Below are 25,832 nucleotides of genomic sequence, written 5' to 3' on the forward strand. Positions count from 1 at the left end.
AGGGGTACCTACCAAGGAAATTTTGGAGGCAGCAACTTGGAGTTCAGTGCACACCTTTACCAAGCATTACCACCTGCCTCTTTACTCTAAATCCAGAGCAGGATTTGTCACTGCAGTTCTGCAGGGCCTCATAGCCAATCCTAACTCTTTATAGACCAGCCAACACAACCTTAGCTTTGGGATTCTACCCAAGTGTAATGACTGCAGCAGTGTAACGCGATGAACAGTACAGTTTTGTACCTACCATAAATGTAGATGTTCGAGTGTTCACACTGCTGCAGTCCAGGTTACCCTCCCTCCACCCCCTCTGAACTAGCTGGACTTGTCTATACGTTTCTATGCTATACAACCTTTGTGATGTATTTGCTTGTAACTGAAGGTATTGTTTTTATTTTATATGTATATTTTTTATTAGCAATATGTATTCATAGGTTCATAGGTTCATACTAGGCTATCTGCCCTAGGGCATTTATAAGCCTAGCCAGAGTGTGTTTGGCTTTCGCCACCCATTTTAAATTAATTTTGCTATGCCCTTTTTCGAGGTTAGTATACTGTGCCTCTGTCTAACAGTGACACAGAAGTGATACCCGGGGTAAACCTACGATCTCCCATCCACTCATCAAGATAACTCTTGAAGAGAGTCAATGAGGGACTCTGCCTAACCTGGACTGGGATTTTATTCCAGAGTGAAGGGAGCCTCTGGGTTATGAATCTGTCCCTCCAGCATGTCCTATTTATTTCAGTGCTGAGGTTCAAGTCTCTCGAGCGAGTAGCTCGATGGGATTTGGATTTTCTGAGGTGCAGCATGTCCATTAATTCCGGGTTGGACATGGCTTTATACGTCGGGCACAGATCGCCTCTGAGCAGGCGGTATGCCACTGAGTAGAGCTGGAGTTTCTTTAACTGGGCAGCATATGGCATCTGTTTGAGCCCTTTGATCCTCTTGGTGAGGTACTTTTGTGGTCTTTCCAGTTGCTGCAGGTGTCTGGTAAGGTACATCCCAAAAGGGGTACTGTACTCAATTATGGGCCTGATGAGGGATAAGTAAAGAGGCACGATGACCTCCCCTGATCTAGATGTGTATCCCTTCATGATTAGGTGGGCTATATAAAATGTTTTTCTAACCACTTTGGCCACGTGGTTGTCAAATGAGAGATGTCTATCAACTTGGGTCCCCAGGTCCCTAATTACTACTTCTGTACTTAATGGATTACCACCTATGTGGTAATTTGTGGGCACTTTGTTTTTGCCAAAGGGGATGACTATACACTTTTTGGTGTTTAGCTTGAAGCCATGGCTCTGGCACTAGTTGTCTGTTTCTATTGCCTACCTATTGGGGGCATATGATATCTGGGGCAAGACAAAACTGAAGAAAATGGCATCGGATGCATCTTATATACCCCTGGAGCACTGATACCGGACCAAGACTTTGGAACCCTGGCCGACTGCGGGGACCGCCTGATGGCAGGATAACCCAAGTGTAATGACTGCAGCAGTGTGAACACTCTAACATCTACATTTATGGTAGGTACAAAACTGTACTTTTTTTTCAGGATATTTGAGAATATTGTATTTATTTATTTATTTTGCATGTGTTCATTAAAAGCTCTAAGATTCTTAACTGTTGTAACTAGCGACTATTTAGCACAGTGAATTCAGTTTGTTGTGGTCTTCATTCAGAACATGCAGGCACGTTTTATGTTGGAATTTGATAGCCACAGGAGCAGTTTTTAGACTTTTTAAGGGTCTTAGACACAGAAAATTTGTATTTAATGGTTTTAAACAGGAGACGTATCAAAGTTAATATCGCTGAGATGCAAAGTGGAAAATGACTTCAGTACTGCATATCTAACTGGAGTGACCTGTTCAGGCATTGAGAAAAAATGGACAGAGTGCACAAGTTGCTGTCCTTTGCTGGAGAGCTGTTCTGTAATGTTGCCCATGGTTTGAGACTGCAACAGCATACGTTAAGAGACACCTGGCTATTGAAAAGACCTGTCTAATGACTAAAATCGGCATGCAGCTTTTTCTTTAGCAGATGCTGAGGCCTACAGCAGTGATTCAGTTTTAGCACATCTAATACTTGCTCCAGAGCACATCTTATGTGTAAGGGAAACATTTTGAATGCAGTCATTTTTTGTGCTGCACATGTGAGTTCTTTTTATTCTAGGGCAGTGGTACAGCAGGTTAACAGTGTCACCCCTCAGTGCTTAGCTCTTCAGTTTGAAGCTTGAATGGGATACCTACCCTCTCTACATGTACTTAGATTGTTTTGCAAATTGATTGTTTTTTTCCACATTCCAAAGATGTGTCTGTGTATTATTGCATTCAGCAACTTGCCTTTTAGCACCATCCTGCATAGCACATAAAGTGCTAATTAGTGTTTTTGTCCAATTAGCGAACATTTTTCTTTCATTTACTTTATCTAGTACTATTTAAATTTATTTTCATTGCACTGATGCCACAGAAACTTAAGGCTAATCTCAGTGACCTCAGTTGTGCGAAAATGTGAAACGTATCCATAGGCTTTAATGACATAAAGTCTATGGAAGAGACCTTGGTTGACATCACTGAAGGATATTCTAAATTTATTTTGGTTGTAATAAAAAGTTAACAGAGCTTTTTATTAAAAATGCTGCCTACATAAATATGAATTGATTAGAGCAAGATGTATCATGGCAGTTAACCTATGTTCTGCAACTATGAACTCTTGAAGTGTGACAAACTTTAATTTGGTATTCCTTCAGCTTGCCTGTGTGGGTGTATTTGTGTTCTGCAATAGGTTAATGCTTCATTTAGAATCATTTCCGCTTTGTGCTTGTTGCTGGGAGTGGCTTTGGCTTCACTGTGATTCTGAACTGATAAAACGAGTAAAAAATGAACAAATTTAAAAACTGATCTTGTGTTATCGGGTCTATCCACTCAAAACTGAAGGACTGGTCTGCTCCAAGTGGTACATCTCCCAAAGCTCAAGCTACTCACCATCTCTGTAATGCTGTTCTTTCCGTGTGTACTCTAAACGTTATTGGTACTTCTAGTATCCAGAAGCAGACCCCCAAAACTTGTGCCATTTTAGAATGATAAATTTTGTTTATGTTCCTTTTTCGTCAGTTTTAAGCCAAGGAAAAAAAATTACAAAATTGTTAGCTTATTTTAGCTTTCCATAGAAGATAATAGTTTTTAGTTTAGTTTTAACATTTTTTTTCCTGTCAGAATGTTTTACTTCCCCTGCTGAGCTGCTAAGGCTGGTAGGCCTCACACCCTTTTAGTAGTCCTTGAGCTTTGTTCCCAAGTGTTTTAGTGGCGAGTTTGCTACTATTAGCTGATGCTTTAGTTTTTGCTAAAATATTGGTAGAGAGTTCAGGGTTGGTTTTCTGTTGTGGTGATGGGGTAAAAAGTGCAATTTAACCATCCTTCTAGGGCTGGTATTGAGGGACTGTTTTTAGCGGTAGAATTGTGTTGAGACTTTTTACTCTTTATAGATGTCATAGGCAAGTAAGGCCTTGGGTTTTAAAAAATATATAGCCAGTGTGAACTCAGGATCCCACCCCAGGACACTCATGATTTATGTGTAGTATGCCTAAGGCTGAATCATTTAAAGCAGGAATGTGAGATTTGTAAAAACATTGTCAGCAGAACTCAGCAGGAGTGCAGAAACATACTAATACTTAAGGAGTTGTCTGCTTACAGAAGAGAATAGTCCCCATATGAATGCGGGATGAGAACATAATAGATTATGTGTAGATGTATGGTTTTAGAATGATGTAATGTACAGTTTAAGATTTTCAGACTAAACCCCCCTATGGAAAGCTAAGTTTCTTGCATTAGGTATGCTTCCTTTGGGAATTGTCTGTCTGTTCTTTGCTCTTGATGTACCTCTTCTGAAGTCAGTGATTATTGAGACAACGCTGGTATGTGATTAACAGATAGCTGTTTTAAGTTTTCACCTGTGACAGAAACTTGCTACAGAGGCAGGCCTTTTCACTCCCAGTTTTCTGTCCCACCATGACCCTTCTCTTACCAGGTGAAATTCCTGGCTTTTTAATTTACCTTGCTTTAGTGCAGTGGGCTGAATTTGACTGCAGTTAGCATGTTTTAAAATTAAAACTCTTTACTGCTCAAGTCTCTTGGAATATTTTTTTCCGTAGTTTGATTCAGTGAGGGGATGCTGACATTCTTCAGTTCCATCATCCCAGATGGTTAATGATTGTAGGATGTTCCGTCACCTGCCAGGGGAATGCTGATTGCTCAGAAAAAGCAGAAATGTGTTCTGTATTGAGATCAGGTTTCCACAACAGAAGGTTTTGTTAGCTTGGGCTGCTTAGCTGGAATGTGTTGTGTATTTTCATTTCAGTCCATTTAAGGCATGACCTTTCAGCCTTTTGCCTCCAACATTTGCTATGAATCTCAAACAAGCTGACATGAGGAGTCGTACTTCACTGCATGTGTTTTCACTTTGTGACCTGAAAAGGGTTTGACCTTCCAGAAGGGAACACAGTAACCTGTACCTTTTATCATTCTTTCATGGTTTATGCAATCTTTTTGTTATTAAAGTAATTTTTTTCTGTACCTTATAAATTCATACCGCATACAAGCGGTAATGTGTTAATTATTAAAAGTTTCACAAATGGTTTAGAATAGATCATTAGCTGTAAATGATTCATAGAATAAACTTGCGTTTACAATCCTCTACCTCTGTTTGAATTTTAAAATATTTTACCATCACATACATAATTTTTAACCCCAGTTAAACCCTCTTAGTGTTTATAGGGGATGCCTTAGGCTCAGTTCTTGAATATGTTTGCAGGGCATTTGCCAGTACGCAGAGCTGTGTATGTTTTGCTTAATAAACAAAGCACCCTGTCAAGTTTAGTTCGTACCTAGTTACTAATAGGAGTGGTAAAGTTGATTCACTCTCAGAAGGTCTAATAGTGGGATGTGATTCAGAGGGTTTGCCCTTTTATCCTCTCAAGGCCTACGTAGATTTGATCAAAAGATAAGAACGTGGTGCAATACCCTGCAGGTTTTGTGCCTACAGTATGATTTCTACTGTTAGGGTGCAGTTCATGATGTCGGCTTTTATTGTGCAAGTCTGGCATTGGAGAGTTCAGAAAGTTGGGAACACACTGTGTTGTTGTTGTGTCTTGTCACGGTTAGGGGTCGCCACAGCGGAACTCCGATCCGCTAATGTTTGGTAGTGGATTTTTACGTGCCGAGTTACCAGCCCTGACGCACAACCTTCAACGAAGGCACGCCCATTCACGCATGCCTCCACACAAGACGCTCTAGCTGAGAATCGAAAGCGACAACGTCTTGCTGTGCGGTGACAATGCTACCGCAGCACCACTACCGGTACTGGGTACACACTGTGTAGGGTCTGTAAATGTTGATCTGTCCAAGTTTAACAAGAAATGAAAACGTATGGGGGCTTTTCATGAATCTTGACATTTAAGAACCTTTTTTTATACCTTCCTTTTTCTTTCACTTCTGTGTAAGCAGTGTCTCTACATTTGTGTATGCATTTGCTTATATAGTGTGCGTGAGCGTGTGTGTATGTATCTAAATCAGTTGTCCAGGATGGATAACGTGCTAGTCGATAATGAGCGGATTTCAAATATAATTTACCAGCTTTGCACATGATCCAGTGTAACTACATTTTGTTTTGTTAGCTCTGTGTGTGTGCGTAGAATCTGTTGAGTAGTGTTTTATAATTAAGAGGCCGTTTTCAGAATTTAACTTATTTAAATGCAACTTTGAAACATTTTTAATCTGCCCTTTATGGGACATTGTGGAACAATAGCAGCTGCTCCCATGTGCAGGCTGGTAAAGTGGCAGGCCTGTGAACTGTGTACATCAGTCATTGAGTATGGGTCCGAGGTAAGGTGCAGATGAACAGTTGTGTCTAGGAATGGGTAATGATTGTAATGTGGTTTTGTAACTTTATGGATTTCATTACTTGTTCTTGTGTAGCACTGCTGTTGTGGTCCATTCATACTGTGTGTTACTTTGTCTCCTTGGAACATGCTGGAATCTGTTCACAGTTGTCAGTTGAGCACACAGTTCATGTTTCACACTCAACATTAAAACTATGAGCACACTACAGACAGCTGCACACTATGGACCTGAGCTTTTTTTTCCCCTCTGTCTGTAATTGCATATTGTTGGACTCTGTAAGTTGCTTCAAGACAGGGTTGTCAAACTATGCTTAATAGTACTAGTGTGCATTAGTACGCCGTCCTTTTTCAGCTGTTTGTACTTTGGGTGCACAGCCTGCTGTGTTGTGTACACTTTAAAGTAACCCTCCTCCTAAATGCTTCTTGGGCAGTGTCTAAGTGCATGGCTTTTGTTGTACAGCCCTGTCCACACGTTTAGCGTGCATAGATCTAAATTGCTGCCATTCTGTCAGTACCGTGTCTTTACATGTGACAGTTAATGCACCATTGAAATATATAACCTATGGAGCTGCTTCTCAGAGTGCCATTTCTTTGACTGTGGTTTAGGTACACCGAGCTGGAAGAAACAGTTTTCTGAGTCCTGTACCTGTCAGCACTGTGGATGAGAAACCCACCATACTGTTTTTTTTTCTAGAGCATGGAAGTCTTCTCAGAATATTGACCTCTCTCTAGTCTTTTTATAAATCTCTCTTGTATTCAACGAACAGTAGTGTACCAGATTTTTAATACTCTGTGCATCTAGCCGCCTTTAATCCCATGCTGTGTAACATACTTTGTGAATCACACACACACACACACACACACACACACACACACACACACACACACACACACTAAACCATATGAATCACAGATCCAGTATAGTTAACTTTTCAGTATGGAGGTCATCATGTTGAATAGCCTGGTAGTTTCAGTGGTTAAGATGATGTCCTTCAAGAATGCAACTGCAGTCATAACATGTGGGTTGTCCTGCCTCAGGCAGCCCTCGGTCGGCCGGATTCCAAAGTCTGTGTCCGACGTCGGCTGATGTCGCATTTCTCTCCGACGTCAGAGCGGCTGGAGTACATAAGCATCAGCCGACGCCATTTTCTTCAGTCTTTCTTGCCGCCCGAAGCAGAAGCAGTTCGTAAGTGCCGGTCGGTCAGCTCCTGTATTCTTAGATACCGAAGTCATCAAAAAAGCTAAGTACCCCGTTGGGGACCTTTTCTTGCCTCAGCCGATGTCAGAAATTACTGAAAAAGTTAACAATTGTCTTTCTTGTGGTAAACAAATACCTCATAAGGATTTCCACTCTTACTGTCTCCCTTGCCTGGGCCCAGACCACGACGTCTCGGCCTGTGTAGCCTGTGCTCGCTTCAACAAGCGCACTCTCAGGCGCCGGGCGGAGTTCGCTGAAGATTTCTTTGGCGATAAATTTGCTTACATCATGCCGTCGGATCTTCCGACATCGCAAACTCCCAAAAAGCGCAAAGACCGGGACTGACATCCTCGGCTCGCGTCTACCACCGACTCCACGCCAAAACCTAGCGCGAGTGCTCCAGTTCCCTCTGAGACGGTCTCTCCACCGCTCCGAACCGAAGACACCGCATTACCGACGACTCCGATTCCAGACATTACCCCGATGCCAGTTATCGATTTTCCTCCGGATACTGAAACAGAGGAAATGCCCGAGACCATTGCTGTAGACAAGGTCACTCCTGCACGTGGAGCTGCCAGGCCCCCTATGGCCATGTCTATTAAGGCCTACACTAGGGCTAAGGCAGCCAGCAAAACAAAGCATATTACTTCTAAATCCTTTCCTCAGCCTACTCCAGAGACACAAATTATGTCCATGGCTGCTGATGTAATTTCCATGATTAGAGGTTCACAGACCCATCCTGAGAGAGGATCCCAGCCTCCTTCTGATAAAAGGCCCCGGGTTGAACCCTCTGACCCTACTCCTTCAGATGAAGAATCCGAGGGCTCTGTCCACTCTGATAGCCAGGAAGAGCTCTTCCAGACCTATGAGGACTCGGATGCAGATGATTCCATCCCCTCGGCCTCCCCTCCTGAGGATATTTCTTTTGGGGAAGTGCTGCACACCATGAGGGAACATTTCAAGTGGCAAGGTCAGGAATATTCTGATTCTAGGAAACGCCTTAGGACTTTCCTTAAGAAGCCTCAGCACAGGCCCTTAGCTATTCCTCCTGTACTTGATGTTCTGGATGATTTGTATTCTGATTCTAGTGCTACCCCTGATTCTCTTCCTCCTGCTCCAGCCAAGCCAGACAGGTATTACAGGGTCCCAGAAACTCATTCCCATTTATTCAGGGCCCATACTGCTGATGTGGAAACTATTTCACAGGGGCCTAAAGGAGTTTCAGCCTCCACCTCTAAAAATCCTTTGCCCTCCAACAGGGAAGCTAGGTCATTAGAGAGATGGGGCACAAAGGTTTACACATCCACTACCTTATCTATGAGAGCTTTAAATTGCCTTTTTCATATATTACAATATCAGGATTATCTGTTAGAAGATTTACAAAAAACATTAGCCACTCCTGAGCCACTCCTGATCCTTTAGACAGGAAGACTTTGCAGGAAGCTGTACATAACACTCAGCAAGTAAGCAATCACTTCCTGCAGTGTGGATATGATGCACTGGAAGCTTCATGTAGGGCAGCTATGACAGGGGCAGTCATCCGTAGACATGCTTGGTTAAAGGATCAACCTCTACCAGATCATGTGAAAGCAAAACTTCTGGATGCACCTTTGGAAAAGAACAAGCTTTTTGGTGCAAATGCTAAGGATGTGTTAAAGACCATCGAAGAAAAAGCAAAATCAGTTCAGACAGTGAAAGATTTCCTTCAGGTTCAACCCCCCAGATTCAGTAGGAATTGGCCTTCAAAAAACTGGTCCTTTCCTAATCCAGAAAAGTTTCAAAGGGGTAAGAACAGACGTGGCCGAGGAAGAGGCCAATACAGAGGCCCTTACAGGGGACGACAATGGCAGCCAGAAAACCAAAGAAGTGTTGCAAGGGTTTCACCTGCCCCACAACCTCAATCTCAATGACTTTCCTCTACTACCGCCTACCAGGGAACAAATAGAAGCTCCCTTGGGCGGGAAATTATCTCTGTTTGCAGAAAATTGGCACAGACTGACAAAGGACAAATGGATTTTGGACATTATAGACCGAGGGTACAGGTTTCATTTTCATACCTTACCAAGAAAACAAGGCATGCCAAACCTACCACAAAACCAGAGGGCAGAGGCCATCAAGCAAATCACTCTGCTGACTCAGATGAAAGCAATAGAAAGAGTTCCACATCAAGAGCAAGACCAAGGGTTTTACTCAAGACTGTTCCTTGTTCCAAGAAAAGAATCTCAATGGAGAACAATACTGGACTTGTCCGCATTAAACACTTTTCTCATAGTACCAAAGTTCAAAATGCTGACTTTACAGCAACTCCTTCCCATGCTGGGCAAGGGGTCTTGGCTGATTACTCTGGACCTCAAGGAGGCATACCTGCATGTCCCTGTCAGACAGAGCTGCAGAAGATACCTCAGATTTCTTGCAGGGCCAGAGCATTATCAATTCTCAGCATTGCCATTTGGCTTATCTACTGCGCCCAGAGTATTCACAAAATGCCTGGCTTCAGTAATTGCTCATTGCAGGCTCCAGGGAATACAAATTTACACGTACCTGGACAACTGCCTCATACAAGCGGACGACACATTGATGTTGACAAAAAACCTGGATTATGTCATACGATTACTTCAAGCTCTGGGATACACAGTCAACTTCCAAAAGTCAAGACTGCAGCCATCCCAGCAAATAATCTTCTTAGGAGCCAAACTAGACACAGCCTCTCAGATGGCTTACCTGACAGAAGACATGCAAGAGAAGTTAACTCGTTACTTCAAAGGTTTAGCAAAACTCACCCAGATGACTGCAAGGAGATTCCTACAGGCCCTGGGTTACATGGCATCCTGCATTCTACTGGTTCCATTAGCAAGACTACACATGAGAAAGCTTCAATGGTACCTAAAAAGCATTTGGTCTCAACACAGCAACAACTTGGAGACAATCATACCGCTCATTCCATGCCTACAAAAGGAATTCCTATGGTGGGCCTCGGTGAGCCAGGCAAACACAGGTATGTCATTCAAAAAACCACAGATAACACAGACCATGACCACAGACGCCTCAGACCTTGGATGGGGGGGCGCACATGGAAGGCAGGTGTATTCAAGGACAATGGACTGCAAAGGAAACACATCTGCATATAAACCAAAAGGAAATGCTGGCAGTAATGCATGCCATCGAGGCCTTTCAACACCAACTCCAGCAAGGCCATTTACTGATACGGACAGACAACACCACTGTGATGACCACAAACAAGCAAGGGGGAACCCACTCTTACCCCCTTTGCAGACTGACAATGCATCTTTGGGAGAAATCACTGAGCCTAAACATCCAGTTACAATCCCAGTTTGTTCCAGGAAAAGACAATGTGTTGGCGGACAGCCTAAGCAGGAATTTCACAGATCCACACGAGTGGAGGTTACATCCGAAGGCCTTCAGACAACTCACTTCGACATGGGGCAAGCCAGAAGTGGACCTATTTGCCTCTCACCTCAACCATCTTCTACCAAAATTCTGCACAAGGACATATCATCCAAAAGCTTGGAAAATAGATGCCCTCTCATTCAACTGGAACTCCCTAACAATCTATGCATTCCCACCTCTGCCACTGATGACCTCAGTATTACTAAAGATCAAAGCAGAGAGACCCAAGGGAATCATAATAGCTCCGGACTGGCCAAGACAACACTGGTACCCACTACTACGGAGCTTATGTCACACCAGGAGGTGGGCCCTTCCCCAATGGCCTCTACTTTTGACTCAACACAATTTCGAAACAGTGCATCCAAATCTTCAGACACTGCAGCTAACAGCCTGGGAGATCCCATGAATAACTACAGCTTATCTCTCTCCAAGGAAGTTCAGCGGATACTGACAGAGGCTCGAAGACCATCCACCAGAAAGGTTTACTTAGCAAAGTGGAAAAGATTCAGCAATTGGAATACCAGCAAGTGACATGATGCATCTTTGTTGAACATCCCACTCATCTTGGAATATTTGGCAGATATGTTAAAGAACGGCCTCTCATATTCTTCCATAAAGATACACGCATCTGCTATTTCAGCTAGATACAACACTGATCCTCCTGTTTTTTCACACCCTGTACTAAGGCAATTCCTCAGGGGAATCAAGAACATTAAGCCACCAAGAAAGGCCCCAGTGCCAGCCTGGGACCTCAATTTTGTCCTAGAAAAACTGACTCTACCTCCATTTGAGCCAGCAGCTACAGTTGACTTGCAATTTCTCTCATGGAAGACAGCTTTCCTGTTGGCAATTACCTCAGCAAGAAGGGTTTCGGAGCTACAGGCCCTAATGGCAATACCACCCTTCATTATTTTTCACAGAGACAGGGTTTCATTAAGGACCAACCCTACTTTTATGCCAAAGGTGGTATCTAGGGTTTCTTTAAATCAAGCAATTCATCTGCCTGCTTTTTTCCCCAATCCTGAGAATAAGGGGGAAAGACTGTTGCATACCTTGGACATTCACAGACAACTTCGATACTACCTGGACAGAACCAAAGCCAGTAGGATGTCTGTACAACTTTTTGTAGCTTACGCCCCTGCAGTCCAAAGAAAAGCAATTTCAAAACAGACTATTTCTAAATGGATTGGACATTGCATCAGATTCTGTTATTCCTTTCATGGAAAGACTGTTCCAGCCAATGTCAGACCACATTCCACCAGAGCTACAGCCACCTCTACAGCATTCTTAAGAGGGGTGCCTACCAAGGACATTCTAGAAGCTGCTACATGGAGCTCCGTGCATACATTCTCCAAACACTACAATCTCCCTCTATACTCCAGATCCAGAGCAGGCTTTGCTTCGGCAGTCCTGCAGGGTTTGATTGCCACACCATCTTTTTCCTAGAGCATTCCTCCTCCCCCAGCTAAGCTATGGTATTCTACCCACAAGTTATGACTGCAGTTGCATTCTTGAAGGACATAGTACAGTTTTGTACCTACCATAAATGTAGATGTCCGATAGACATGCAACTGCAGTCGGATTTTCCCTCCCTCCATACCCCTCTATGCCTAGGGTCCACTCCTATCCCTGTTACTCTTAGCTGGGGATATCTGTTATGGTGTATTTGTTTCATTGCTCTTTTGTTTGGAATCCTGTCTTTTTGTCTTCCAATTTGATTACAGCCTTCCTTGGAGGGCACCTGGCATCTGGGGCAAGAAACACTGAAGAAAATGGTGTCGGCTGATGCTTATGTACTCCAGCCGCTCTGACGTCGGAGAGAAATGCGACATCAGCCGACGTCGGACCCAGACTTTGGAATCCGGCCGACCGAGGGCTGCCTGAGGCAGGACAACCCACATGTTATGACTGCAGTTGCATGTCTATCGGACATCTACATTTATGGTAGGTTCAAAACTGTACTTTTTGCCTTACATCTACAGAGTCTGGGGGGTAGTCCTGATGCCCAGTCACTGTCTAAGTGAAATATCCACGTTCTCCCCTTTTATGCATGAATTTCTGTAGGTATTATAATTTACTTCTACAATCTTAAACCATGCTGGTTAAGTGGCGACTTTTAAAGGATTTGTGTATAGTGCATTTGTTACCGTTGTCTTTTTGTGGTCCAAGTCATGGTTGAAAATGGTCCATGATTGCCACACATAAATATTTATTAACTGGCTAATTATTGCTCCCAGAGTGTGGTAATGGTATAAGCCTGAAAACCAAATGGGAAAATATTTTAAATGAGACTTATCAATGATTCCTTGCTGTGCAATTTTAGATGCGCACACTCCTTTAATATCAGTAGATTTATTTGGTTAGAAGCTAGTTTTTGCATATGAATTCCACATACACCGTGTAACAACCTTGTATATCCAGTATAAAAGTGCTTCAGGTTATGTGTAGATGCTGAGATGAAGCTGTATTAATGATGCTTTTCTGTATTGTACCACATATACGGTACACATTTTTTTATTCAATACATCTTTTGTCACTGGCTGTGGAAGATGAGACACTCCCTGTATTGTTGTCTGTTCTGTATTTGCTTTTCCTTAAATTGTAATTTAGGGACATTTTTGCTACATTACTAAAAATAATACAGTGGTCTTCAACCCCCAAAAACTGTGCACACACATACATACATATTTCTGGGCCTTTCCAGAATATTTCCTCTAGGGAGTTCATTTAAGTTTCAAAATTAGTACACCAAAGCTTAGTATGATCCCTTTTTATCAAAGTAAGGTGCAGTAACTAACAAAAATCAAAAGACGACAAAGCAGCTGAACAAAAAATAAATCAAAAAAACTGCTCAAGGCTGGAAAATATGAAACCACAGACTAGCGTAACTTCCACTTTATTCAACGCTTTCGTAAAAAACTTCTTCAGAACCAAAAGAAATGTTACATCACTGGCTCAAAGAGAAACTAGATGGCAAATTAAGTTACGGGCGGATCATATTCCTGGGTTAAATGAAGCCATCAGTATTAAATGTTTCTTAAAAGATCGTGAAGCATATGTTTTATAATGTTTGTTATTGTAATGTATTTAATTATGCCCAGTCTATAGTGCATAATGATGAATGAAGTTTGTTTTTTGTAAAGGGCTCTTTAAGATTTTACACTATGCAATTGATTAATTGATTTTAATTGTGTGCAGTATTTAAATGAATGTTTGATGTAACATTTCTTTTGGTTCTGAAGAAGTTTTTTACGAAAGCGTTGAATAAAGTGGAAGTTTCGCTAGTCTGTGGTTTCGTATTTTCCAGCTTTGAGCAGTTTTTTTTTTTATATATTTTTTGAAGGTGCAGTAACTGTCCAAGCAGATTGCACGCCACTCAAAAGAATTAAAAATAATCTCTGACAGTTCTGCTAGACTGTGAGATATCCTTAGTAGTTAAAAAATAGTTCTGTTTTATTTCGTTTCTTATTTTCTTTGTCAAGTAAACCTTTGTGAACCAAAGCCATTTATTGGATAACCTAGGGAATTGCACTTTAAAAGACTGAGTTAGATATAACTGCTTGCATTTTATGCTTAGGTTTGTAGCTAACAGTTGGAAAAATATACAGTAAAAGGGAATACTACCCCTGCTTAACATATGGTGAGTTAGCAGTAGAACAGAAAATGACCCAGAGCAGGCAATAGTTTAAGCCAACTTCTTATCCTTACCTATGTGTAGGTCAAGAGGTATGTGCATACAAGGCTTTCTGGCAGTCAATCGCATTGTTTCTGGCAGTTCACCATATCGTTTTTTGCTTTGTAGCTTTTGTTCAGGATTGAATAGTGAATGTAGTGACATCTATAGCCAAGTGTTTATGGCTTTTTTCGTATCTTGTCCTTAAACTGTACATATGATGGACGTGTGTACCATCCCCTGCACGCCACCAGTGGCTACTGGAATGCAGACAGATGTCTGTCTGCCTTTGTTTTTTCTTTCAAACCTCATAGACATGTAACTCTTAGACATGGTTATCCCTCATTACAGAGAGCCAGTGTGACTCCTTTCACAACACAAACAGTTTGACATAGATTCAAAAAAGGCAGTTCTGGTGATAATTTATGCTTCTCACAAAGACAGAATAGAATTTAATTTGTATGTTTGAAGAAAGGAAGTTCAATGAAACAAAGATAAAAAAAAGTGTTCTAGAAAAAGAACTGGACACATTCTGGAAGTTTTGTATGTTGATTGTGCAGGTTGACTCAAGGGCGGTGTGAGGAAGTATTGTGTTTTCCACAGAGATGATTTCTTGTATATAAAAATGTATAAGTAAATCAAACGGCCTACCTGAAGAGGTAGTAGAGTCTGAAGGTCAGTAACATGTTGCCATAAACTGATTCTTGGAGAGATGATGGGAGTTAATGTCTAAATTTAAAAGGACTTGTAGCTTTTTCTGGTAGAAGTAGCAGAGTGAATAGGCTTTAATTGTTTTCAGCCTTTTGTTTCCACAGCAGAGTTATGAATAAGAGCAAAGTTTGAGGAGGTTAGCAGGGTGAAATGTCATTTGGGTTTAAAGGAAATGTAGTGCATGAAAGAAAATGGGAAACAATAAATTTGTTTACCCTATAAATGTACTGAGCCAGGATAGACCCTTTCCAGATGTGCCCAGTGACATGGCTGATTGTACAGATTATAGGCGTGCATAAACATATGAAATAGCATTGTAGTGTCATTTATTAAGATTGCTGATATCAAAATTTGCTTGGTACCAAAGGGTTAGGGTAGTTATAAAAACATTTTGCAATGTGGCAATACTTTGGAAAATACCACCATGGTGTTAGTGTTGAAATGTTTAAGGAATGATAGTCTTAGATGTGGTTTGGCCAGGCTGGGGGGCTGGGTAGCGATCAATTCCTTTTTTTAAACATTACCATGCTGTTGTATAGTTTACAGATTACTGTTTCATTATTGTTGCACATTGCTCTCTCTGCAGTGTTTAAATATAGTACCTTTTTAAATATTGTTCATTAGTTTTTGTCATTAAATTAAAAATGTTCAGTTTTGCTTTTCATAAACAGTAACTGCAGAATGCGTCTAGCAATTGAAAGTAGCCCAGCTAAATAACTATACATATGATGTAAGAGCTGTCTGCGTTAGTCCCTAAAGATCTCTTGGACTGGAAGTAATAGCCTGGATTCTGTTGTCTTCTGTTGGGTGTCTCGTAACAGCTCCACAGTTTTCATTCATATGAAGTCCCTTGTGACTCAGAGTCATTTTCTTTTTGACCTAAATAGCGGACAAAGCAAACCGTAGCTTGTGTGTGTGCACTCATGTGAACAATACTTAATTTGCCGAGATCTTTCACAGGAGTAAACATTGTGCACCACTTGCACTTTGCTTTCATTTTTTCTCTTCCCCTTTTAGCAATCTTGGCTGCTCTAGAAAAAAGTTTTAAATTCTTGTAGCTATGTTTACAAAAAAGTTTTCAAAATGTGGGGAGCACCTGAATTGTTTATTCAGAAACTACACAGGGTCAGTCTCGTCTTGTGGTTTAGAAAAAAAACATCCACTATACAATTTCCATCCACTATACAATTTCTTTAATACCCATATGTAGAGTGTACTAGATGAATTTGTAGTGACAAAAAACATTGAATTTTAAGTGTTTTGAGTGATGTATAATGAGAACAAACACTGATGTCCCTTAGACTGCAGAGAATTAAATATGTAAATTAAAAGCTCTCTGTCTGTTGGTCTCTCTCTTATTTTTTGGAAATCTCTGCAGAAGCGATTGTCACAGTTCACTTCATGGTACGATTACAAGTCATTTTCTGAGGACTGTAATGAGCAAGTGTCAATTCTACATTCCACGACTCAAATGAGGCATCCTTAGTGAGGCTGCAGTGTTTGAGATTGGCACAGCACCTTTGTGTGCACAGTGCATAGCTAGCATGAGTTGCAGTGCCACAATCCTGACCACTTGGCATTATTTCACATTATTTTTAGAGGTCATGGGGGAGTTCTAAACATAGGATATCAATTTCCATATTGCATGTTTTCCTTGATGGTTATTTTCACTGCAGTAATTCCTAAAGCTGACTAGTATCAGTTTAGGTGATTTTTTTTAGATTAGGCTGCACTATCCCATACAGCAGCTTTATGTACAAGGACCTAATGAGATGTACGAACAATGTAATGACTGATGCATTCTTTGTGGGAGTAGGTGTGAGTCAGGGCTCAATCTGAGCCCACAGATGTTCATACAGATGAGACAATTTTAGCAAACAGATCAGACAGAATAGATCAACAAAGCTGCTGCATGCAGACAATGTAGCATTGCAAGTAGACCTTGAATTGGAACTTCAGCAAATGATAGACTATGAAACTGAAGACGTGAAGAAAATGAATTCAGACAAATAGTTTTAGTAGAATCAGTGAGAAAAATTAGAAGAAGCTGAAAATTGAGGTAGAAGGGAAAACAGTGCAACAGGTTAACTGCTTCAAGTTGAGAGGTGTGGTTGAGAAGGAAAGTCTGAATGAGGAGGACAAATTTGACGTGCTGCAACCAACTTACACAGTGTCAGGGGGTAGTATGCGAGAGAAAAATGCAAGAGCAGCTAAAAAGTAAGGTGTACAAAATAGTGGTGTGACCAGTACTACTGTGTGGTACAGAAGCCTGGGCAGTAAAGGCAGAGCAGATGAAGCTACAGGTGATGAAAATGAAGTGCCTGAGAAGGGTGTTAGTATAAATACTGGAACAGACTAAGAAATTAAGACATAACAGCAGACACCAAAGTAGCTCCAATTGCAAGAGAAGGTCAAAGAACATATTGCAGTGGTTTAGGCACATATGTTGGAAAGCAGATAATGAAATAAGTCAAACATAAATGAAGGCAGGTACAGACATGAATTGCATGAGAGAAGACCTGGGACAGTCAGATGTGAGTGGTACCGAATCAAGACAGATGGCAACAGTTAACATCACACCCAGAATCCATGTTAAAAAAAAAAAAAAAAGAGAGAGAGAAAAAGGAGGTTGTTGAGGATGACCACTATATTGGATTCCTTATCTGGTCTGTGTTGTAGTAGGTGGACGTGTTTGGCAAGTTTATTTCACAGAGAGTTGCTTTCTTGTTGTGTACTTTTCTGTCACTTGGAATTAGTGTGCCAAGCCTTTTTGCTTCAAACAAAGTGATTATATTCCATAAGCAGTACATGGAGCTAATCTTTATTGGACTGTTGCATAAATAGATGTTTGTTGCAGAGCTGTAAGGTGTCTGCAAGTAGTATTGGCCTTTGAAAATGCTGAGTGGATAGATACTTGTGTTTCTTTGTAGTGCATTCTTGCCTGATGGTCACAGTTATGTACTCTTCCTCCTCTATATCTATCATATTCCTTCCTTTGGAGATGCCAGTTAGAGCAATTTTCAGATCTTTATTGATGTGGTTAGCTTGAGCAGTTTGTGTTTTGGTTGCAACATCAGCCTGTTGGTTTGGCATGCTTGTCAGTTAAGTTCCTCCGGGGGTGGGGTGTTGGAGTGGTGATAATTATCTTTGTTGCTGTTAAGTGTTTTTCACTTGTGGTAGATCTAGGTGTCTGGTTATTAAGGTCAGTAATTGTCCTGGGTTTCGGAAGCAGATACCACATAGAGATTTTACAATTTTGTATTTATTTGCATGGATGTGGAAAATGAAGTACCTGTTCACAATGTGTTTTGTTTAAACAAAGGATCATAAAGCATGGGAAGAAATCTTTCCCGGAATACTTTATTGCCAAAGAGGACATGCACCTGGTCTCGGTATGTCACATCATATGCCATCTGTTCATCTGACTACCCTCAGAAGAAAATCTTCAGAGAAGTACCCATGCAAGAAGAGAATCCAGCAACTGTGGCCCTTGAGTCATTCCTTCAGCCCTGTTAAGCTTGAAGGCCATAGTGTTAATGAAGTGCCTTTGTAGCCCCTCTGTCTGGCATCTTTCTGCTAAGGTTAGTAGCATGTCTCTGTTGGTACTAGGGCAGAACTCTGGATCTGACGACTGTGTTCGTGTCAACACAGTCGAGGGTGTTATCCTTTGCTGTTATTACAGGAGAAGGAGGTTGAAGAAAACTTGATTGTAGGTCTTGGGTGGCCTCCAGTGTGGATCCCACTCCCAGGCATATGCCCCTGAGATAGCTAAGTTTAAGTGGTCATCAGTCAATGTGTCTCTACCTTGGATGTATGGGGTTCTTCTCCTTCCCCATCAAGGCACACTCTTCAAGTTGGGTCAGCCACTTATGGATTTTCTAAAATCCAGGTAAACAACCCCTGAAGAAGACCTTGTCTGGTGCAATCTTTGCTAAAATAAGAGAGATTTCTCAGATGTGGAAACTTGGCTTATGTTAATCAGATGTCTCCCTTATTGTACCTGCAGTCTTGACAGAGAGGATACCCTGCTTTCTTTCTTACCAGCTGAGGATATGTCATTTGAAGATGACCCTTCATGAGGTGAAGGAGACCTTTAAATGAAAAACAAAGGAACTGTCTCAGGCACAGATTAGATGTATACATTTTTAAGCTTGCCAGAGCCAAAACCTCTTATTTCACCAGTTCTGGAAGTCCTGGATGATTCATTTTGACAGTGCTTGTTTGCAGTCCAATTCCCATCCCCCAGCTCCAAGCCAGACAGACTGTTTTTATAGGGTGTATGACCCATGTATGACCCATATCAGCCCCTGTGCAAGAATACATTTGCTGAACCTGCAGTAATGGCCATGGATTCTGGAAAAGGATCAGATGTGGCTCTATACACGAGTCCCTTTCCTAACAGCAGGGAGAGTAGAGTACTCGGCAGTTAACGCACTCACCCATGATTGGCCTCTGGGTCTCCTGTATGTCTTTCCTCCATTACCTCTAATTCCCAGAGTACTTCAGAAAGCCAGACTCCTCGAGTCAACTGATCCTCATTGCCCCCTTTTGGCCTCAGCAGGTGTGGTTCCCCCTTCTATGGTCTCATTTGAGGCATCCACCCTGGGCGCTCGATCCAGTTCCAGATCTGCTTTCTCATCCTTCTCTCCTACCGCTCCAGAATCTTCAGACCTACGTCTGACAGTGTATGTCCACTTCCAGTGATTTTGGCCAAGTCCAGGCTAGCTTTACCCATACAGGAGATTATTCTTGCTTCCCAGAAGTCTTCTGCTAGGAAAGTTTATTCCAGTAAATGGAAGAGGTTTTCAGTTTGACATCACTTTTTAAGGAAGGAGCGAGTTTCTCCACTATCAAGGTATAGTTGGCAGCGATTTTGAATTTTCACCTTGGTGGTGATTCTGCCTTTTCTGCGCGCCTCTGTAAGGCCTTTTTAAAAGGGGTTATTCTGTTACGGCCTCCTGGTAAAAATCCTTCTCCCCCATGGGATTTGACTTTGGTCCTGCAGGCTTTGACAAAACTACCCTTCGAACCAGCAGCTTTGTGCGATATTAAATTTCTCTCATGGAAGACTACCTTTTTAGTGGTAATTACTTCTGTGAAGAGAGTTTCGGAGTTGCAAGCTCTTACTATCAAGCCACCCTACTTTCCACAAAGACAGTTAGTTGATCCATCTTTCATGCCTAAAGTGGCCTTACCAGCGAATCCCAACCGATTTATTCTTCTACCAGTATTTTTCCCTAACTATTCCAACAAAGGAGAATATATTCTGCGCACATTGGATGTTCGTCAACTTCACTTTTATTTACATTGAACTCTAGAATTTAGGCGTTCAGACCAACTATTTGTTGCCTTCTCTCTAAATAGAAAAGGCAGGGGTATTTCGAAAGTCACGGTTTCCCGTTGGATTTCGCAATGTATTTCTTTCATTTATTCTTCAGAAGGTATTACCTTGGCTACACCGGTGAGGGCTCGTTCTACCAGGGCAGTTTCTACTTCCACTGCCTTTGCAGATCGGCAATCCTTGGATGACATTTGTGCAGCAGCAACGTGGTGGTCTCCCCACACATTTATTTCCCACTGGAAGTTGGAATTGATTTCCAGAGAAAGGGCTTCATTTGGCTCCACGGTTCTTCTGCATGCCCTTTCTTGGGACCTCCCGAGGTTTAGGTAGCTGGAGACTCTGACCCTAACGTGAGGGATGGTGACTAGATAACATCAGTTTTATAGTTGTGTACTTGTATCTGTAGTCACCATTCATCACAGTCTCACCCTCCAGCACCCTTCTTGGAAGATTTGTTAGATTTGGAGGTTCTATTCTGTTTATATACTTTCTGTCTTCCTTCCTTTTGCAAACTCTATCTGAGGGACTGTAGGCAGCAGAGGATTGTGGGAGGGGAGGAGCTTGGGCTGGGCTGTGTTCTGGGTGTGCCGGTTCAGATCCAGTGTCGGGTCCAAGACCCTAACGTGATAAATGGTAACTGCAGATAACACAGATGCCAAGTTATGGTAAGTACATAACTAATTTTGGAGAGTAAAGCTGTGGTTAGTATACAGTACTGTAGCTTGGGAATTATAAACCTTTCTGTCTAGACTGGCTAGAATCTGAGGTTAGATGATTGGATACAGCATAGTATACATTGAACTTGCAGCAGTACTTACCTGCAGTAAGCCTTTTCTGCTTTTTACTGGTAGAGTACAAAGCCATGTGACAATGTATGGTCACATGCATCATCCATGCCAGCAGCATTCACTTGTTAAACAAGTTTTTTTTTTTTTTTTTTTGGTAAAAATGATTTAAAAAAAAAAAAACTCCTATCAAACATGGAAACCTTAGAGGAAGGCACACTGGCATTATTAATAGCTTCTCACATGTGAGTAAGACATCATTGTGGGTGAGTGCAAATTAGTATCCATTGTTACATTTTTCTGAACCAAGTAGGTAACTGCCATATTTAATTGTGCTGTGTAAATCTGAAGCTTTTGGGTATTTGTCAACCTAAATTTGCCAAAGTGTTTAATTAGGTAAATGCCAATGCTTTTAATTTTTTCCACATAATGCTGATTATTGTCCCCCCCTCTTCCCAAGGAATATAAGGACAACTCCCACGTGGTAGAAGGCTTTGTGCTGATGTTGATAATAGTTGTTTAGCAGCAGTTTTAAAAACATTGTATAGAAATAATGATGCTTATCTGTTAGCCAAGTAGGCCCACAGGACACACAGTCCCTTTTCAGGGGCAACCCTGGAGCAATGTCTGATTACGTGACTTGTTCAAGATCTCTCAATAAACAAACAAGGACTGAAGGATTCAACACCATGTGAAGAAGGTTTGGAGGCATCTTTGCATATGAACACATGCACTGAAAATTTGTCACCAACTTTTGCACTTGATTTTCATATAGAAAGGAGGAGTTTAAACCTAATTAGGACTTGTGTAATGAGAAGGAAGGGTGGAAGAGTGGCATCTTTGGAAAGCTTTACCTGCTGTGTGGTCCCTACAACCAGTTGTGTTAAGTCTTGACCGTTACTGAAAATGCACTGCCCTCTTGCAAATCTGTCATTACATTAGAATGCACGTGTTCAGCAGTTCTGTTGCTGCACAGAGCAGGTAAGGCACAACACTTATATTTAGTGCTGCTGTCTCTTAACTTATGTGTCCAATTTCAGTTTTGGCTTCTAGATACCATCTGGAAGGTTTTGCACGCTTGTATCGAGAGAGTGGTTTCATTTCAAACTATACATTGTCTCCCAGACAGTAGGACATTTGGTAGCTTTTATATCCATTACATGTAGTTGTCCCCAGTTCCAGTAACAGGTAGAATTCACTGCAAGTCCTTCAGGCCTCTCCCCCATGCACTTGGATAGGACTTGCAGCTAGATCCAGCAACTGTACATTTCTTTAAGGTAGAGATTTTTTTCTTTTGTTAATTTGAAGTGATGGACAGGACTTCCTTCCATCTTGGTGCCCATTGTTGACAGGGGTTGGATCTAGATACTCGCAGCCCTGAACTGGATACAGCAGCTACTGAAATCTAAATGATTTATGAGGACTCAAAGCTGTTGCTGCATACCTTTCAGATGTGTTTATTAGAGGAGTCAAAGGTTGTGTTAGCCTTCCTGATGTTAAGCTGAACATGTTCAAGGTAAACATAAGGCTCCACCAAAGGTGCATTTCCTCTCTCCTTCCGTTTTTAGTTTTCATGAACAGGATGTCAAGATGTAGCCAAGGTCTAGTGTGTATCCAGATGTTCTTCATCTCACATTGCTGCAGTCGTTGGCTAAGTACACTGTTGGGGAATATTTTAGTTTTTCTTGCCTCAGTGGTTTACGGATGTCAGAAAAGATTGTGCCAGGTTAGTCTTGGACAAAGCAGTTAAGCCTAGGCTGGAAGAACTGGTTCCACAGATTTCTTTGGGTTCCCAGGGAGAGACTTTGTTATTGCAGGATGTGGCCTCTCAGGAGGCAGGTCAGGCTGACGGGCTTCTCAGGTTACTTTTCCTAGGGTGGTTAGGCCCTCTCCTTCTGTTGCCAAGGCTTCTCCCAGAGGCAGGCCAGGTTTAGCTTCAGTTGGTGTCACCCAACTGTGCCCAAGAAGCATATGCTTAAAATGGCAGAAGGTTTGATTACTTTGATTAGGGTTCTTTGCCTCCTGATAAGAGACCTAGGGTGGAGCCTGAGCCAGGAGTTTTGAGCAGGCGGATGTTTCATGAAGACTTGCAGGAGTATTCTCCTTATTCTGACTCTGATGTGGATGATTCTACTCCTTCTGCTTCTCCTCCTGAGGATTTTTCTTTTTCAGAAACTCTTCATTCTATGAGGGAGCATTTTAAGTGGGAAGGTCAGGACTTCTCTGATTCCAGGAAAAGGCTTAGGGAATTTTGTTTTACCCCAGCATAGGCCTTTGGCTATTCCTCCTGTTTTAGATGTGGTGGAAGATGTTTTGCAGAGGCTTCTCTTAATCCTGATTCTTTGCCCCTGCTCCTGTTAAACGGGATAGATATTACAGGGTGCCTGAAGCTCATAAGTATCTTTTTAAGAGTCCTAGGGCAGACCCAGAAACTGTTAGTCAGGGGCCTAAAGGTGTTAAGGCTTCTGTTGTCAAGAATCCGGTTCCTTCAGACAAAGAGGCCAAGGCTTTGGATAGATGGGGAAAGAAAGTTTATACTTCTTCCACTGTAGCTATGAGGGCTTTGAATTGCCAGTTTCACATGTTAAAATACCAAAACTATCTCCTTTCACAATTGAAGTCTAAGGTTGATGCTCGAAGGTATTGATTGTAAAGAGTTGCAAGATTTAGTACATGTTTCTGAACAGGTGGGTAAGCATTCTTTGCAATGTGGTTTTGATGCTGTACAGGCCTCGTCTAGGGTGGCTGCCACTGGGTCAGTTCTTGGCTGAGGGATCAGAATTTATCTGACCATGTTAAAACAAGGATTTTAGATGCTCCTTTACAATCTGATGTGTTGTTTGGTTCTCCTGTTGAGACAGTTTTAAAGAAAATGGAAGACAAGGCTAAGTCTATGCAGACTGTTAAAGATTTTTGCAGGTTCAGCCTCCAAAGTTTAGTAGAAATTGGCCTACTAAGGGGTGGATGTATCCTTCTTATGATTCCCAGTCTAGGGGTAGATCTAGTCGTGGTAGGGGCAGAGCTCAGGGCTCTTTCAGGCCTAGAACAGGGAGTTCTCCTGCACAGTCTTCAGGTGAGGGCAGGGATCAGTCTAATCGATAACAGACCCAATGACCTACCTTTTCAGCTGCCAGAGCCTTCGTCTGGCAGCACCTTTGGGAGGAAGGTTGGCACTTTTCAAAGAAAATTGGAGTTTAATTACCCAAGACAGATGGGTATTGGATATCATACACCACGGTTACAGGTTTTATTTCCATACCTTGCCTCCTTTCAAAGGCATGCCAGACGTTCCTCCTCCACAAAGAATAGAGGCTCACAAGCACATTTCTCTGTTGCTCCAAATAGGGGCCATTCAGCGGTCCCTATGCCAGACCTAGGATTTTATTCTCGCCTGTTCCTAGTACCAAAGAAGGGAACACGTGGAGACCAATTTTGGATTTATCTATCCTCAACACTTATCTGGACATTCCCAAGTTCAAAATGTTGACGTTACAGCAGCTTTTACCTCTGCTGGGCAAAGATCATTGGATGGTAACTTTAGATCTCAAGGAGGCTTATCTTCATGTTCCTATCAGACTGAGTTGCAGGAAGTATGAGCTGGGACTTCTCATTATCAGTTCTCTGCATTGCCCTTTGGCTTATCTAGAGTGTTCACGAAAGTTCTGGCTCCAGTGATAGCTTTCCTCAGGTTAAAAGGAATACAGATTTATCCCTATTTGGACGATTGCCTGATTCTGGCTCAAGGAAGGCATCATTTGGAGTATGTGATAGCAGTGCTAAGATGCCTGGGGTATTCTGTGAACGAAATAAAGTCCAGTCTAGTACCCTCTCAGGACATGTGCTTTCTGGGTGTGAGACTGAATACAGCATCCCAGATGGCCTTTTGACCCCGGACAAACAAAAGAATCTTTCCCTTTACTTTCATCAGTTGTCTCATCAGTCCGGGCTGACTGCAAGGACAGTCCTTCAAGCCTTAGGGTTCATGGCATCTTGTATTCTGGTACTTCCCAATGCCAAACTGCATATGAGGAAGCTACAGTGGTATCTCAAAAATGTATGGACACAGCACTGCCAGGATTTGGACACTGTCATTCAAATAATACCTTGCATTCAAAAGGAATTTTTGTGGTGGGCTCAGGAATGTCACCTAAACAAGGGACTCTCTGTGACCTCAGATTCTAACGACAGATGCCTCAGACAAAGCTTGGGGAGCTCATCTGAATGGAAAGTGGATACAAGACAAGTGGCCTGCCAGACTACGACATCTACATATCAACTTGAAAGAGATGTTAGCAGTCCAGTTTGCATTAATAGCTTTCAAGGATTTACTTCTTCCAGGGCAGGTGTTGATTCTAACAGACAACACAGCTGTCATGTGGTACATCAACAAGGAACACATTCTTATCCTCTATGCAGGCAAGCAATGATTTTGTGGGAGACTGCTCTCAGTTTACAGCTAAATCTTCAGGCAAGGTTTCTGCGGGAGCACAGAACTCCTTAGCAGATGTGTTGAGCAGACAAATTATGGATCCCAGTGGAAATTGGATCCTCATGTATTTCAGAAATTGACAGTGTCATGGGGAACTCCAGACATAGATCTGTTCGCTTCCCCACTAAACCACCAGCTGCCAAAGTTTTGCACAAAAGGTTTCATCCCACAGCTTGGAGAGTGGATGCTCTTTCTTTCAATTGGAGCAATCTTCATGTGTATGCCTTCCGCCTCTGCCTCTCCTCCCAAAGGTACTACTAAAGGCCAGACAAGACAAGCCAAGGATGATTTTGATAGCTCCAGATTGGCCTCGACAGCATTGGTACCCATTAC

At 42.0% G+C, this 25,832-nt stretch overlaps 1 protein-coding gene across 1 annotated transcript in view; it reads left to right on the forward strand.

The window, feature by feature from the left end:
- The window catches only part of FAT1 (FAT atypical cadherin 1), a gene marked incomplete in the record, with an annotated part of 1,563,619 nt that overhangs the window by 300,729 nt on the left and 1,237,058 nt on the right, over positions 1 to 25,832 (forward strand).

Source organism: Protopterus annectens, chromosome 2.part1 (assembly GCF_019279795.1).
Source record: "Protopterus annectens isolate FY-2018-M chromosome 2.part1, PAN1.0, whole genome shotgun sequence".
NCBI classification, from domain to species: Eukaryota; Metazoa; Chordata; order Ceratodontiformes; family Protopteridae; genus Protopterus; species Protopterus annectens.